The sequence below is a fragment of the Scyliorhinus torazame genome, chromosome 10, assembly GCF_047496885.1.
Source record: "Scyliorhinus torazame isolate Kashiwa2021f chromosome 10, sScyTor2.1, whole genome shotgun sequence".
NCBI classification, from domain to species: domain Eukaryota; kingdom Metazoa; phylum Chordata; class Chondrichthyes; order Carcharhiniformes; family Scyliorhinidae; genus Scyliorhinus; species Scyliorhinus torazame.
The window spans coordinates 187,460,489-187,475,868 of record NC_092716.1 but is presented as its reverse complement, the minus strand read 5'-3'; the positions used below and the strand labels follow the sequence as shown (position 1 = coordinate 187,475,868).

General features: G+C 48.8%; 1 protein-coding gene across 4 annotated transcripts in view; it reads left to right on the top strand.

Moving 5' to 3' along the window:
• The window catches only part of lrrc56 (leucine rich repeat containing 56), a 307,392-nt gene extending 295,160 nt beyond the window's left edge, over positions 1 to 12,232 (top strand). For 3 of the 4 annotated variants that reach the window (XM_072466142.1, XM_072466141.1, XM_072466140.1), the window contains one exon: positions 6,845 to 12,232. The gene's annotated coding sequence lies outside the window, so the exon portion shown is untranslated. The remainder of the gene's footprint in view (positions 1 to 6,844) is intronic. The other variant, XR_011933057.1, reaches the window with a different exon arrangement.
• The last annotated feature ends 3,148 nt before the right edge of the window (positions 12,233 to 15,380 follow it).

The following is a 15,380-nucleotide window of genomic DNA, read 5'->3' as shown; positions in this document are numbered from 1 at the left end:
TGTTTCCTCATTATCACAGAATTCACTCCAAAGGGGCCATCCTTTCCCTTTGAGATATTTTCTGATCTCTTCTTCCCAAACGGGACACTGTCCTACTCTGCTGCTGGTCACTGCAACCTCGAATTCCTGAGGGTTCATGAGGCGTTCCATTGCCTTCATTGCCATCTTTCCTACCTGAATGCTCTCTTTTAAAATTTGGAACGAGGGGTACTAAGGCGGTGCTGTAAACACATGTACGGCGTTCGCTATTTTCCGCAATACAAACTCCCGACAGTTTTTCGCAACAAAATCTATCAGTTTTACCTTATAGCCCTGTTAGTTACGTATGCATTAACACGCTTCCGAATTATGAGGATTGATCAGAACTGCTTGAACGCTTGTGAATGTTTCTGTTCCCAATTGGATTCTCAATTCAAATTTTGGGTTCACCCGGAGTGGTTAGGCCACTTCTAAGTCGGGTCCCACCAGAGTCGCCAGTAAAGGTTGCTAACTTTTGGTTGGCTCTTAAATGTTGCTTGTTGTGTCTTTACTTAATTTGCTCTGTTTCTGTAACCTTTGCTCTAGAGTCGCCAGGTATCTTTATGATACCACCATGAGGTTCAGGTTCAAGTGCTGATCAATAACTCAATACACCAGTTAGTAAGATTAAAATCAAAACACATTTATTATACACAGTCAATCACTACTCATGCATAAAACTCTACTTACTAGACTATCTCTAACACTAAAAGGCCTATACTTAGCTTTGGAACTGGCCCACCAAGTCAGGTGAACAAATGGCCTTTCGTTCGATTCTGAGTCTGCAGGATTCAAAGCTGGTATAGACTGGTAGCTAGGAGCGTCTATCCCGTAGCGTGCGTTGACTGGAGACTTACTTGGTTGATGTAGCGGCTAGGCAGGTTGTTTCGAGCTGCTGAGTGACCCTGCCAAGAAGGACGAATTGGACTTGGGGACTCTATTTTATAGTCCCCAGGGGCATCGCGCCGTTCGGGGCGGACCCCGTATCTGGTTCCAAGTGATTGGACCACGTTCTGATCACTTGGATCGATTTCCCCAATACTGGAGCTGTTCCCTGATCGCTGGGCGGTTCCTAAGTGTCCGTTGGCTTTCCTTTGTCTTGACTCCTGCTGGCGCCGAGGAGTCTGGCTTGGCCTTATTCACCTTAAGTGTTTCCAAGAGTTCCCGGGGATCGCTCATTAATATGCAGATGGCTGTTAGTTTCAGTGCTGTCTGGGTTTCTGCAAGTTCTAATACACAGGAAACTTTGCACCTGCTTGTTTTTCCTGGCTTGACTGAATTTCCCTGCATTCTTTGCGGATCTCCATTTTAAGTCGGCAAGTGGCCAACCCAGGTGGCTACAAGACCCTAACCCAAAGGCAGGGTATGCTCACCCAGGGGCAATGCCCATGTGGAAGGATGGGTGTGGGTCAGGGCCACCCTCAATCAAGCCTGGTGCGGGGGGGGGGTAACTTTTAGTGATTGTGGGGAGGTTGTCACTCCGGGGTTGAGAATTGTGCTTGCTGCCCATGTCTATGGGGGGGGGGGGGGGGGGGATCTCACTTTGAGATCTAGGTATCCTTTAAAAATAGCGCCCCAATCTCTGAGAAGCCGTGTCCGTAGTTCCCCACTGCAGGAAAAGTGTGGGATTTATCAGTGAGAAATTCCCCAAGCTCCAAAAAATGACTAAGTCCGCAATCTAATGGAAAAGTTTCTAAGTGTGGTAGCGAGCAGGAATGAGCTTCCCAACGCACGACCGGTGAGGCCGTCATCAGCATCAAATGTTAATTGATCCGCTTAACAAGGCCCCATGGGCTTCATGCCGCAAATGATGGTCCTGCCGGCTAATTCACTGGGACCCCGCCCTCAGCTCCCTGCCAACAAGAGGGAGCAGCAGCAAACCCCAGACAGCTCGCAGCCATGCCACCGAGGAAACCAGCCTCACGATTTGGGAATGCCGACGTGGCCAGGTTGTTGGACGCGATCGAGTGCAGACGGGAGGCCCTGTTTCCCCAGAGGCTCGGAAGGTCAGTCACAGGTCAGCCAGTGTCGCCTGGGAAGGAGGTGGCAGCTGCCGTCCGCTCGGGGAGCGTCACCAGGATGACAGGCCCCACCCAGTGCCGAAAGAAGATCAACGACCTCCACCGGGATGCACGGGTGGGTTGGCACCGCGCCCCCTCCTCCCCGATGACCATGAGCCTGGCACCACCTTTGTCCAGAACCATACCGTGCCCCGACCCACCTATGTCCAGCAGAGCATATCCCATTCACAGGTGGGCATTGTCGAGGAGCTGCAGTGTATGTGCCAGTCACTGAGGAGCATAGCCGAGGGCATCAACACCATGCTGGCCTCAGGATGCCAAGGACCCAGGTTCGATCCCAACTGTTCATGTGGAGTTTGCACATTCTCCCCTTGTCTGAGTGGGTCTCACGCACACAACCCAAAATGATGTGCAGGGTAGGTGAATTGGAAAAAAACGAATTGGGTGCTCTAAATTTATTTTTAAAAACATACTGCTAACATTGGGGAGTCATCAAAACTGGGAGACCCAGATGACGCAGGGGCAGCCGGGGCTCAATCCAGCTGCCCCTCCATCCCAAGGTGACCCCTCAGAGCCCTATGGGCACCAACCGAGGGGGGGTTGCTGGGTGCCAGCCTGGACCCACCCTACGGAGTGGCGACGGCGGCCACTAGCTCCCCCGCGTTCCACCCCCCTGACAATGGGGCGCCTCAGAGACAGCACTTGGAATAGTGTGGCACAGCAAGGCATTTGTCGCCAGCAATTGGCCAAAGCCCCCAGACGACGCCTGCTCGAGGCATCGAAGGCACAAGACGTGGTAAGCAGCTGGCTGCCTCCACCTCTGATGTGCATCCTGGGGACACACCCAGACACAGCGGTAGAGCACGGAGGGGGCACTAGGGGACAAGGCAGATAGGGGGAAGGTGGGGTGAGGGGGGGAATGAAGTGGGGGACAGGGTTGGGAGGGATGGAGAAAGGGGCGGCACCATCGGGGGCTAGGGGCATTTGGGAACACGTATGGACAGCATTATAAAACGTTGCACTTGAGAAATATGATGCTTCTGGCACTTTCTTCCACATTGCAGGACAACCACCAATCCCCTTATCCCCCAAGAGCCAACCGGCCATCCTAGGATGGTACTCGAATAGGCCAGGGTTGTCCAACTGCCTCAGGATGTAGCTCTCGTGCACACTCCCTAGGAAGTGTGCACACACATGCATGATCGTTGTGTGGTGGTCACACAGGAGTTGGATGTTGAGGCATTGAAGCCCCTTCCTGTTGATGTAGGGTACTCCCTGACGGCCCACGCTGCGCAAGCCAATGTGCGTGCCGTCGATTAATCCCCTGGACCTGGTCGGGCATCTGGTTGGGCCTGGGCCAGATCAATGTTTATCTAGTTTGCTGCCTGGGCAAACAGGGCATCCATGACCTGACCAATGCACTTGTTGGCTGTAACCAGTGAAATGCCACACATGTCTTTACTATTCTTTAGCAGGGACGATAGTGACGTTTAAGGGGCATCTTGACAATTACATGAATAGGGTGGGAATAGAGGGATACGGACCCCGGATGTGTAGAAGATTTTAGTTTGACGGGCAGCATGGTCGGTGCAGGCTTGGAGGGCCAAAGGGCATGTTTCTGTGCTTTACTTTTCTTCGTTTGTCCCCGCTCAAGCCCAGTTCTCCCCCCCCCCCCGCCCCCCCTCAAGCACCACCCCCTCCCCCCACCTTCCCATGACAGCCTGCCCCTACGGAGTGTCCCCAACCCCCCACCGAACATTGGGATGGCAAGTTCAGCGCCCCCGGGCTCTTTGCCTGTGAGCAAAGATGGCTACTAATCTCCTCCGCTCTCCACAGAAGCCCTTCCACCAGGTTCACGTTTTTAAAAAGGAATACGAATCGGCGCCAGCGTGAGCACTTGCTGGGGAGGCCGCTGAATGACGGGAGGCCGCTAGATGTGGGGTGGCTCTCATTAATTGTATGGAAATAGGGCTTAAGTGGTGATAATCAGGATCTCATGCCTCCCATGAGACCACCTTGGAGGAGAGCTCCGAGGATGCCACAATCAATTCTCCACAGCTGCCATCCCCACCCTTCACCAGCGCAGAGACACACACCTCGGTGGGTAACAGTAGTGGACAGGCTTCTGGGGTACAATCTGGTGAGCACCATACAGTTGCTGATACACACCAGGTGGAGGCAGGAACATCCAGGCAAGATAGCAGTTACAGAGCTGCTGGATCCCAGGACCCAGCTGGGTCCCAGCCAGATGCTGAACCACTGGAACATGCTATCCCGGAGCTGAAGGAGACATTAGGTACCGGTCGGGACATTCAGAGGGCGATATCAGCGACACTCCAGCAGGTTCATAGTCGATTGGTGAAGTCCCAGAGGCTACAGGTGCAGAAATGTCGCTGGCAATACAAGGCACCAAGTTCAACACTGCTCGGGTGGCCACCGCTGTGGAGAGCCTGGTGCACGACATCAGCAGCATTAGTGGAGGTGTAAAATGTGTAGCTCAGTCGGTGACGGCCATGGCTGAGAGTGCCGGCAGAATGTCCAGGGCCAGCAAGGCTCAATCCAGATGCCCCTCCATCCCAAGGTGAACCCCAGGGCCCTATGGATGCCAAACGGGAGGAAGGGACCCAGGGCGGCAACCCAGACCCTTCCTATGGACTGGCGATGGTGGCCACCAGCTCCTCCGCGTTCCACCCCTCTGATGTGGCCCCGTCTTGCAGCCAGCACCTGGAACAGGACGGCACAGCTGTGCATGTGCAGCCATCATGTGCGCCGGGGCCCTCCGGCGCCAGAGCCCCTAGACGACGCACTGCAGGGGCATTGAAGGCCACGGGACGAGGTAAGCAGCTGGCTGCCACCACCTCTGATGTGCATCATGGGCATATACTTAGACGTAGTGGTAGAGCAACGAAAGCCAAGCACTCGAGGATCACTGAGGGCACTGTGGGGGGTGGGTTAGGTGGACGGTAAGGAGTGGGGTGTACGTTTGGAGGGGGGGTGCATTGGGGGGTCTTTGGGGTGGGGAGATGGGGGGGGTGGCAGGGTGCAGATAGTTGTGCGGCACCATCCGGAGAGTGGGGCAGTTGCGTATACTTGAACGAGGAACATTAAAATACCCTCACCACAACCTGTATGATGCCTCTGGCTCTTTGTTCCACGATGCGGGCTGACCAGCAGTCCCGCGCCACCTACCTGATGCCCCCTGCCCACGCGCACCCGGCCGCGAACATGGGGCTGGGGCCCATCCCCTGGGTGATTGAAGGTGGCCTCAGTGTCTGTGATACTGCCTCCCACAGTTTACACGCACAGTGCCTATGCATCAAGGTGTGATTGGGATGCTAGGCAATGACTCCCACATCCTACATGGTCTGCCCACCCACGGGGATCCACTTGGGATGCGTGAAGTACTCACTTAACCACGATTGCCGATTCCCTATTAGCAATAGCCTTCAGCCGCACGGCCAGAGGCCTATGCAGTCAGTGGGGGTAATGGGTGATCATTGGATAGATGGACAAAGACAGGGGTTGCCCCCGGAACGGGAACACACAGTCCAGAGATTGCCGTGGAGGACCCACGCACGATTGATCCCTGCCCCCATGGTGCCCCCCCCCCGAACCAGTGCTTGACCCGCAGAGCACAGGGGCAGTATGCCCAGTGGTGGTAATTAGTTTCTCGCCATTCTATGGCAGGATCACGATTTTGCCTACTGGTATGGGCCGGTTGCATGACGAACGGTTTGGCTCCCGGCACGGTTCTTGGGCGGGATTCTCTGCGCCGAAATCACGCTCGGCACGGTAGGAGAATCAGCGGCAGTCGCGCGCGTGATCGACGCGGCGCCGGTCGGGGCCCCCGCGGCAATTCTCAGCCGGCATCTGGCCAAGTTCCCGCCGGCATGGTTCTAACATGGTTCCACGCAGCAGGCACTCGGGGTGGCAACTGCGGACTCAGTCCGCGGCCGCCCTGGTGGGGGACAGGGGGGATCTGTCACCGATGGGGGGCCTCCAGGATGGCCAAGCTCGCAATCGGGGCCACCGATCGGCGGGCGCGCGCGATCTGGGGGGGGGGGCCTATATTGTGGGAGCCGGTCCGCTGTGTGGGTCCGCCATGTTGCGCCACCCCCCCGCACGCATGCGCTGACCCATGGCCGGAAGTGCAGGGCCCCGTATCGGCAGCCGGTGCTGCGCGGTGCACTCCGGCGCCCTGCTGGCCCCCCCGTGGGCCACGGAATCGCTGGGCCAAGGAGCCCTTTGATGCCGGCGTGAAACACTTAGCCGCCGTTTCGGAGAATCCCGCCCCTTGTTTTTGGCCTCTCCCGCTAGTCACCTGCCTCATGGCGCTCTCGCTCACGCAAAACGAGGTCAGAGAATCACACGAGCTTAGTCATCTTTTGGGAGAATCACATCCCATGTATTGTACCATTCTGTGATTAATAAAATAACTATTTTAATCTGTTTATATTGTGCAAAACTAAGAATGCTACTATTCCTACAAAATGTAAACTTGCGTATAAAAGTGTCTGTAATCGATTGAATGCTCTTCTGAAATGTCACTGAGTTAAATGCTGATTTTGTTATTTGATGCACAAGTATTTTGTCCTAAATGTTAGACCAGGGTTAAGAATGATTAAAAACAGAAAACTGTGGATCTGAAAATCTGGAAAAATATAGAAATAGAAGGAACCAGACACAAAATTGTATGTAAGGAATGGATGATCTTCAGTTTCAAGTGCCAACTTCCTGTCCAACTCTCACTTCATTTTCTTCCGAAGAAACATACACATCCAAACTATAGACTGTCTTTTCTACAGATGCTGACTGCTGTTGATGAAAAAGAATGGAATAGAAATACAGAAAAATGTGGGACCCAGCAAGATTCTGCAAATGATCTGTCTGCGCCACTACTTAATTATCCATCTACTCTTTCTTAAATTTCCCCACCCTATCTGCAACCCTGTCTAGCCTATTCTGCATGTTCACCAAACCCTCACCCCAGTTTAGTATTAAGTGCTTACATCTAAGATTACTGTGCCCCATTAATGTTGTAAACTGGCGTCTTCCTGGTTCTCTGTGGTAATCTCAAAAGATATTTTCTGGACTCAATTTTATTGATTTTATTTTAATATGAAAATAATTCAAGAAGAATCAGGAAGGCTTAACATTGAATCGCTGTGTCACAATGGGAATTGTTTTCAGATATTTCCCAGTTTCAGAGTTATAGCACACTTATCTATGTCTCAGAATAACTCACTGATGTTAAACGGGCCTTAACGTCTGAGCTCCCCAGCATCGGATTGAGGGCGGTACTCCAAAGATGAGTTTAGGAATCCTGTTCAGAAATTCACAGGTAAGGTTTGCATAGAAATCACCTGGAAATGCAAACTTCCCCTGGGCAACTGACCTGCACTGGGCACCATCCAAAAATGGGTTTTGAATCGCAAACTTCAGCTAATTCTGACTGGGTTACACTAGTTGTTATGCAGAAGAGGTTAGAAGGATTGAAATCATTTCTAACATCTAAGTGGCAATTGTACAGACCCAGGCCAACTCCCCTCCACGGGACTCCCCCTTCAATCTGACCCTCCCAGGGGATTAACCCACCCCCAACTGCCCCTTCCACATGCCACCCCCTGAGCCTGCTCCATCCCATCCAGGGTTCCCCCCTCACCTCCCCACCTGAGCTACCCCCCACAGGATTCCCCCACCAGCAAGGAACACCTCCCACCCCCAGACCTTACCAGACCCGAGGTTCGACCCCACATGTCCCCACCCCAAGGCCTGAGCCCGACTCCGCTTCCAATTCCTCACCCCTGTGGGCACAACCCAAACCCCCCTTGAGGCATTTCACAGCCTTGAGGTCCGACACCCTCCTCCCGCCCCAAGGCCCAACATGCCCACCCCTCCACAAGTCCGACCCAAAGCCTTACCCCTCCGATACCCAACCTCTAAACCCCCCCCCACTCCCATTTGATTTTAGATCCACCCCCTGACTTCAGATCCAACCCCCCAGATTTCCAATCCGCCACCCCCAACCTCCGATTCCCCCAGCCCCGCAGATACTATCCACTTCCCTTAGACTCACAACTTCTCCCTGGCCTCTCAAGGACCTTTCAACTTACCTGGTATATGGCTGTTAGTGCTGTACAAAAGGGGCATATTCTCCTTCACTTCGATTCACCTCACAGCACCATGAACCTGGGTTTAATTCTGGCCTTGGGTGACTGTGTGGAGTTTGCATGTTCTACCTGTGTCTGCATGGGTTTCCACTGGGTGCTCCAGTTTTCTCCCACAGTCCAAAGATGTGCAGGTTGGGTGGATTGTCCATGATCAATGTGCAGGCTTACAGGGATAGGGTGGGGGAGTGGGCCGAGATAGAGTGCCCTTTTGGAGGGTTGGTGCAGGCTTGATAGGCCGAAAGGCATTGTAGGGATTGTATGGTTCCTGCGTTACAACACGGACCCCGGAGATGCACTGCACTGTTTGGATCTTGCCCGGCCTGATTCTGAAGACAAGATGAGATAGGATCGAAGAATAATTGAGATAAATAATCGGGCACCGAATTGCAATCTGGCACTGATTGCTACTCTGAGCAAATTTAGGCCCATTAACAATTGGGAAAATGTACCTATTCTCCCAGTGCTTGTGGGGTTAAATGCAGTCATCACACTTCCAGGAAATCAAATGACTCACCCCATCTGGGAAATCATGTGCTCTATAATCATATGTGGATCCATGATTTAATCATTTGTTCCAGTTTTCCATTCTGTTCAGCTAAAAATTATTACAAAAAATATCTTTGAATCAATTGTGATAAAGAAAGGAGCACACAACCATATTAATCAGCATATCTGCAGGGAACATAATTCATCAGAGTTTAAGGTGAATTGCAGCTGCCCGTCCACCCAGCACCCCTGTGCTTCCTGGCATATAATGGCTCCCAGTCCCCAGATGCCTTGATTCTCATCTTCATTTTCAAATTCGCCCATGACCTCACTCCTCTCTATGTCTTCAACTTTTTGCATCCCTGGTTTCCATCACTTCATCATCAGCCGTGCCATCAACTGCCCCTAAGCTCTGGAATTCAATCTCTAAACTGACCTGTGTCTCTGCTTCTCTCTATCGCTCCTTTATGATGCTCCTTAAAACCTACCTCCTTGGCAAAAGTTTTTGGTCACCTAATATCTCCTATCTGGCTCAGTGTCAATTTTTTGTCATGTTAAGCATCTTGGAACATTTTACTTTGTTAATGACGGTATCTAAATGTAACCTGTTGTATCATGTTTGTCACGTTGTTAAAGCCCGTGTCCCACTTGTTAAAAGATGGAGGGCTCTATTTTATAGAACTTACAACAACCTCTGTTCATGACATGGATCCAAAGTGATGCTGCCTTTGATTATTTTATAGCCGTTCTGCATAATGAGATCCATTTTGTGCTCCATTGTAACTGTCTGAAAACCTTTTAATTATGACTCTTGAGCATAGGAAAGAGAGAAAATACTTTTACTGCACCCGCCTTCCCAATTTCAACCCTTTTCCTGGAGATGAAAAGGATGGGTAAGCCAGTTACACAAATGCATGTATTGTTGTACACCCACACAAGAATTAATAATATTACTGTGTAAGTGGTTAGCAGTTGCAGTCTGTTGTTTGCAGGCCTTTAAAAGCCAACAAATATATAGTCATATTACCAGATTTGCTGTGTAGGTTTCTTAACCTTACTGTATTTTCCTGGGTAAATTTTATGGTAAACAACATTTTGAAATACTGCAATTTTAGGTGTTACTTAGTTATGGCAAAAAACAGACTGTGAAATAACTAAAGCGAAGTGGCTTGAAAGCAGACTAGTAACATGATTGAATGCACATTATCTATGTGGTTTTCATAAGGAATTACATCAGAAAGGTATAAGCTAAATTAACATCTTGTATCACCATCCGCAGAAACATATATGTGTAAACTTGCTTGCATTCTTACATATATATACTGTTATGGGCCAGGGTTTAGAGAACCCCAAAGTGTATCATGGAGTTCACTTGACCCACAACTTTTAATAGATTGTGGTATGGGGAGCACACAGCCCACTCTACAGGTGTGGTACAGCAGAAATGGAAAAGTACTTTTTAAAGCAAAACAATGTTTATTCTATGAACTCAAGTTAACCTTTTTAAAACATACGGTGAACATCTTAGCAACTATTAATTCAAATACAACCCCCAAAGAATAAAGCACTACGTAATCCTTAAGCTGTCCTTTTAACATCCATAAGACTTAAAAACAAAACCTTTAACAGAAGCACATCAGGTTAAAGTCACTACTGAGAGCAGTTATTAGTTTTAAATCACCAAAGGATCAATTTACAATGTTTAGATTACAGAGAGAGAGACTAATACCCCTTCTGGCTGTGACTGCAGCTATCTAGCTCTGAAAACGAAACTAAAACACACCCTGCAGCAAAAAGCCTAAAACAAAAGTAAAAAGCGGACAGACAGCCCAGCTCCACCCACACTCTGACATCACTGATAAACACCCATTTCTTAAAGGTACATTTCTTAAACACCCATTTCTTAAAGGTACTCTCACATGACAATACACTTACACACCTTCAACAGACACACAAGCACACTTGCACAAATCATTCAAACGCACATCTAAGCATGTATACACCCCCCATCCTGTACCTCCAGCTAACAAATTCGTGATTAAATACACACACAACTATTCACACAAATACAAAAATAAACACACACATACAGAGACATATGTGTACTCAATCATTTGCTTTTATTTCGCTAAATTGTGGGCTTTTGAAGTGCCCACAGAATCGCAGAGTGTGGGTGGGTTCATACTGCAACCTCTATTAAGGTTGTACTCCACTTTGAAGTGTAAATTATGTTAATTTCTGATGCCCAGAAAGAGCTATAACATTGTTAATGTAGATTAATAAACAAGCTGTGACATTCGAGTGTAAAGTGGCCTTCTCTTTAGTATACCACTGATCAATCGGGGTTTATCCAGATGGGAGAAAATGGTGAAAACAGAAATAAAATAACTGCCCTTTGAAGACAGTATGACTCTCAGTTTCCCTGTTAATATTTATCACAAACATAATTTAGCTCCCAATACATTGTCATTTTAATAATTCAGTAGCTGCTGACAACAAATTATTTCATCTGGAATTTTATTAAGATGTTAACTCTCATCTTTCCAGTCGTTCATGAGTCAATTTTGTAATAAATTATCAGTTATTTTAAAACAAGTAATTCATAGTTCTATCCGCAGAGTGCTAAATAGGTTGAGGTGAACTCTATTCACGCAAGCAGCAGGAAAGCTGTGCAAAATCTTACAACCCACATCAATGGCTTCCCCTCATTCTTTCTCCTTCAGAGGATGACATGGTCATGATTTCCCCATGTTTGAATTAAATCCTTTCTCTGTTATTTTAAACATTTATTTAAAGCTTTCTAATGAGGAAAGGAGTATCCTCATGAAAATGACTGCATATGTTACTGCACTGTATAGCCAATATAATTTTATTGCACAATGGATCATCTCATCCGCTTGTCTGAGCATATGCTAATTACTCAGAACAGCCTGCTTCCCCTGCGCCCTCTCCTGTTCACTCCAGTGCTTTCAATAAGCACAGCAGTTTCAATGAGGAGTTCCAGCATGTTAAGCACACAGATAACTACTCACATGAGTAGCTGTTGAGGAGAGGCTGGCAGTGGAGCTGAACGCCTTGTGTATTTAGCTTTCGCTATGTCCTCAGAAGTTTGTGCTAACGATGGTGAAACTGTGTGGTAGTGTTTTGTGACCAGTTCAGTACAAGGTGCTGGACTAAGACATTTTCAGGGACTCACCAAGCAAAATGGGGAATGCTGTTGTGTTAAAGATATTTGGTTAAGCACCCCCTTCACAATCCTCCAGTGACCAGTGTTCAGATGGGCTCATCATTTCACCATCAGAGGATCTGAAATAATGTGTTGAGTTATTTTTGCGAATAACTAGATGTACATACTGATTACTGTGTATATAATGTAATTTGTGCCTGCTTCTCCAATCCCATCAGGTCAGAAAAGAAAGGTACTTGATGTAGAGTTGTATTATAGCACAGTATTTATTTTTTACTGTAAATCGTTGGATTGTCAGTGATTATAAATGATTGTTTTCATGACATTTAAATAAAAAGCGAAATATTCCATTTTGTCTGGCAGTGCATTTAAATGTTTTGAGTTCAGATACAGACTGAGCTGTTATTTTATCTGCAGGTTTTCTCTTTTCCAACTACCCACCTCTGCTCCCCCAGAACCCATATTTTTATCTTATTCCATTCTTACAAGTGTTGGAGTCCAGTGCCAACCCCCATCCAATACTTTGCCAAGGTGGCCATTTCTTAGGTTGAGCCAGGTGTAGCTCAAGGGGCAGCACTCTTGCCTCCGAGTCAGAAGATTTGGATTCAAGTCCCTGTCCAAAGATTTGAGCACAAAAATCCAGGCTGTCTCTGAGTGCAGTACTGAGAGAACGCTGTACTGTCAAGTTGAAGGCTTTCAGATGAGTCTAAACTTGGGTCCTGTCTCCATACTCAGGTAACATGGCATTATTTGAAGAAGAACAGGGAGTTCCTGGCAATATTTATCCCTCAGCCCCATTACTGAAATAGATTATCTGGCCATTCTCTCATTGCTGTATGTGGAAGCTTGCTGTGTGTGAATTGGCTGCTATGTTTTTAACATTCCAACAAAGTCTACACTTCAAAAGTACTTTGTTGGTTGGAAAGATCATGAAAGATGCTATATAATTGAAAGGTGTTTTTCTTTTTTGTAAATGCGACTCCTGTCTTTGAGTTTTAGACTGTTTGGCTGTGAAAGGCATTACTCAAGTGTGCACATTTGTATTTTTCTGAATAAGGAAGTTGATAATGATCAGGAGAGGGAACCCTGGCTGATTGTGCTATCCTATTCCATCAACTCCACATCCCAGCAATTAAGCATGGCCCTGAGGAGATGCCCTGAGACCCAGCTATGGCTTGGGAGAGTAAACAGTTCTTTTTCCATGCTCAATCATAGTGCTCCACAACAGTGCAAGATCTTGGGTACTGTGAGCTTCACACACAATTTCCATCTTTACTGCACTGGTGGAGAGTGAGAAATGGCCACATATACTTGTGACTGTTCTAAGTTCATGTGAGAGGAACTGCACACACACTGGGCATGATCTACCGACGGCGTTGCACCCGAGAGGCAGCGCCGTGTGGCTGGTAGATGCCGGGAGATTCCCCTTCCGGGATCTACCAGGCTCGGCATGCATCCCGAGCACGAAGACGATCTCGCGAGAAGTCACATTCTGAATCCCGTCCATTGTGGGTAGGATCACTATTTTGCAAATCTGCATATTAGAGTGAGACAGCTAGTCTCGCTCTAATATGCAGTCCAGCGATCTACCCAAGGTATTAAGATCTAACCCCTTCGTCTCGGAGAACTCGGGCAAGCGGCGTTCAGTGCTGATCGCCACAAATTGGGACCAAACGGAGCGGTACTCATGGGGGTCTCCCAGGGGATCGGGGGCCCCCAGATGCATGCTCCCTGGACATAGTGGTACCCTGGCACTGCTGGTGTCACCCGGGTACCTTGGTACTACCAGCCTGGCACCCTGGCAGTGCCATCTGGGTGCCAGGCTGGCATTGTCATGGTGCCCAGGTGGCACTGGCAGCTGGAAGGGGCACCAATAGGGTGCCAAGCTGGCATTTTTCCCACAATGGTGATCGGGCCTGAGGGTGCTCTGCACGGGTGTGTAGGGGTGTGTGCTGAAGACCCCCCTTATAATTGTGTGGGCGCTTTGACGGGGTTTGGGGGTCACATTGGGGGGAAGGAGGGGTCAAGAGATCGGGACGCCATGTAACCAATCTCCCCCTGCAAAATTTCCGCGAACAGAGCTCCTCAGTTCAGCAAACTGGATTAAGGCGACCTCGTCGGGGCGTCCCCTGCTGAGGCCTTGAATGGAACCAGAGTCTCAATAGATAGTGTGGTGTTTCTCGGCGCTGTGAGCGCTGGGAAACACCCGGCTAAATACGCTTTTTATGGGACTCTGCTCCCCTTTGGTTAGATCGTGCCCATTGTTTCAAAGAGAAGTGACTGATTTAGTAACCATGAAGCTGTTGGATTGTTGTAAAAACCCAGTTGGGTCCCTGATATTATGTAGGGAAGAAATCTGCTGGCCATACCTGTTCTATTTCGAACTCCAGTCCCTCACCAACATGGTTGACTCTTACCTGGTCTCAGAAGTGGTCCAGCAAGACGCTCACTTGTATTAAACCTGCAAACTGTGATTCAAGAAGAAGGCCCATCTACATCTTTTCAGGGCAACCACAGATGAGGAATAAATGCTGGCCTTGCCAGTAATACCCACATCCCAATATGTTTTTTTTAATGTATCATTTATTAATTGATCAGGTTGAAGAGAGATCATTCATAACAAATGCTGTTTTGACTGTTTTCCCCCTTCCTTTATCAAACCCCTTTCCTCCAACCCTCAGGCCGTGAATTCCTTCTCAGTTCCTGGCTCCAGCACTGCGTGTTTCAGTCAGGAGCCCGCTAGCCATGGAAGAAGGCAGCTTGCCAGCTTCAGTTTCCAATGCCCCACCACACAGCTGAAACAAACACTAAACATAGAACATTACAGCGCAGTACAGGCCCTTCGGCCCTCGATGTTGCGCCGACCTGTGAATCCACTCAAAAGCCCATCTACACTATTCTCTTATCGTCCATATGTCTATCCAATGACCATTTGAATGCCCTTAGTGTTGGCGAGTCCACTACTGTTGCAGGCAGGGCATTCCACGCCCTTACTACTCTCTGAGTAAAGAACCTACCTCTGACATCTGTCCTATATCTATCTCCCCTCAATTTAAAGCTATGTCCCCTCATGCTAGACATCACCATCCGAGGAAAAAGGCTCTCACTGTCCACCCTATCTAATCCTCTGATCATCTTGTATGCCTCAATTAAGTCACCCCTTAACCTCTTTAACGAAAACAGCCTCAAGTCCCTCAGCCTTCCCTCATAAGATCTTCCCTCCATACCAGGCAACATTCTGGTAAATCTCTGCACCCTTTCCAATGCTTCCACATCCTTCCTACAAGGCGGCGACCAGAATTGCACGCAATACTCCAAATGCAGCCGCAGCAGAGTTTTGTACAGCTTCAACATGACCTCATGGCTCCGAAACTCAATCCCTCTACCAATAAAAGCTAACACACCGTACGCCTTCTTAACAACCCTCTGAACCTGGGTGGCAACTTTCAGGGATCTATGTACATGGACACCGAGATCTCTCTGCTCATCCACACTACC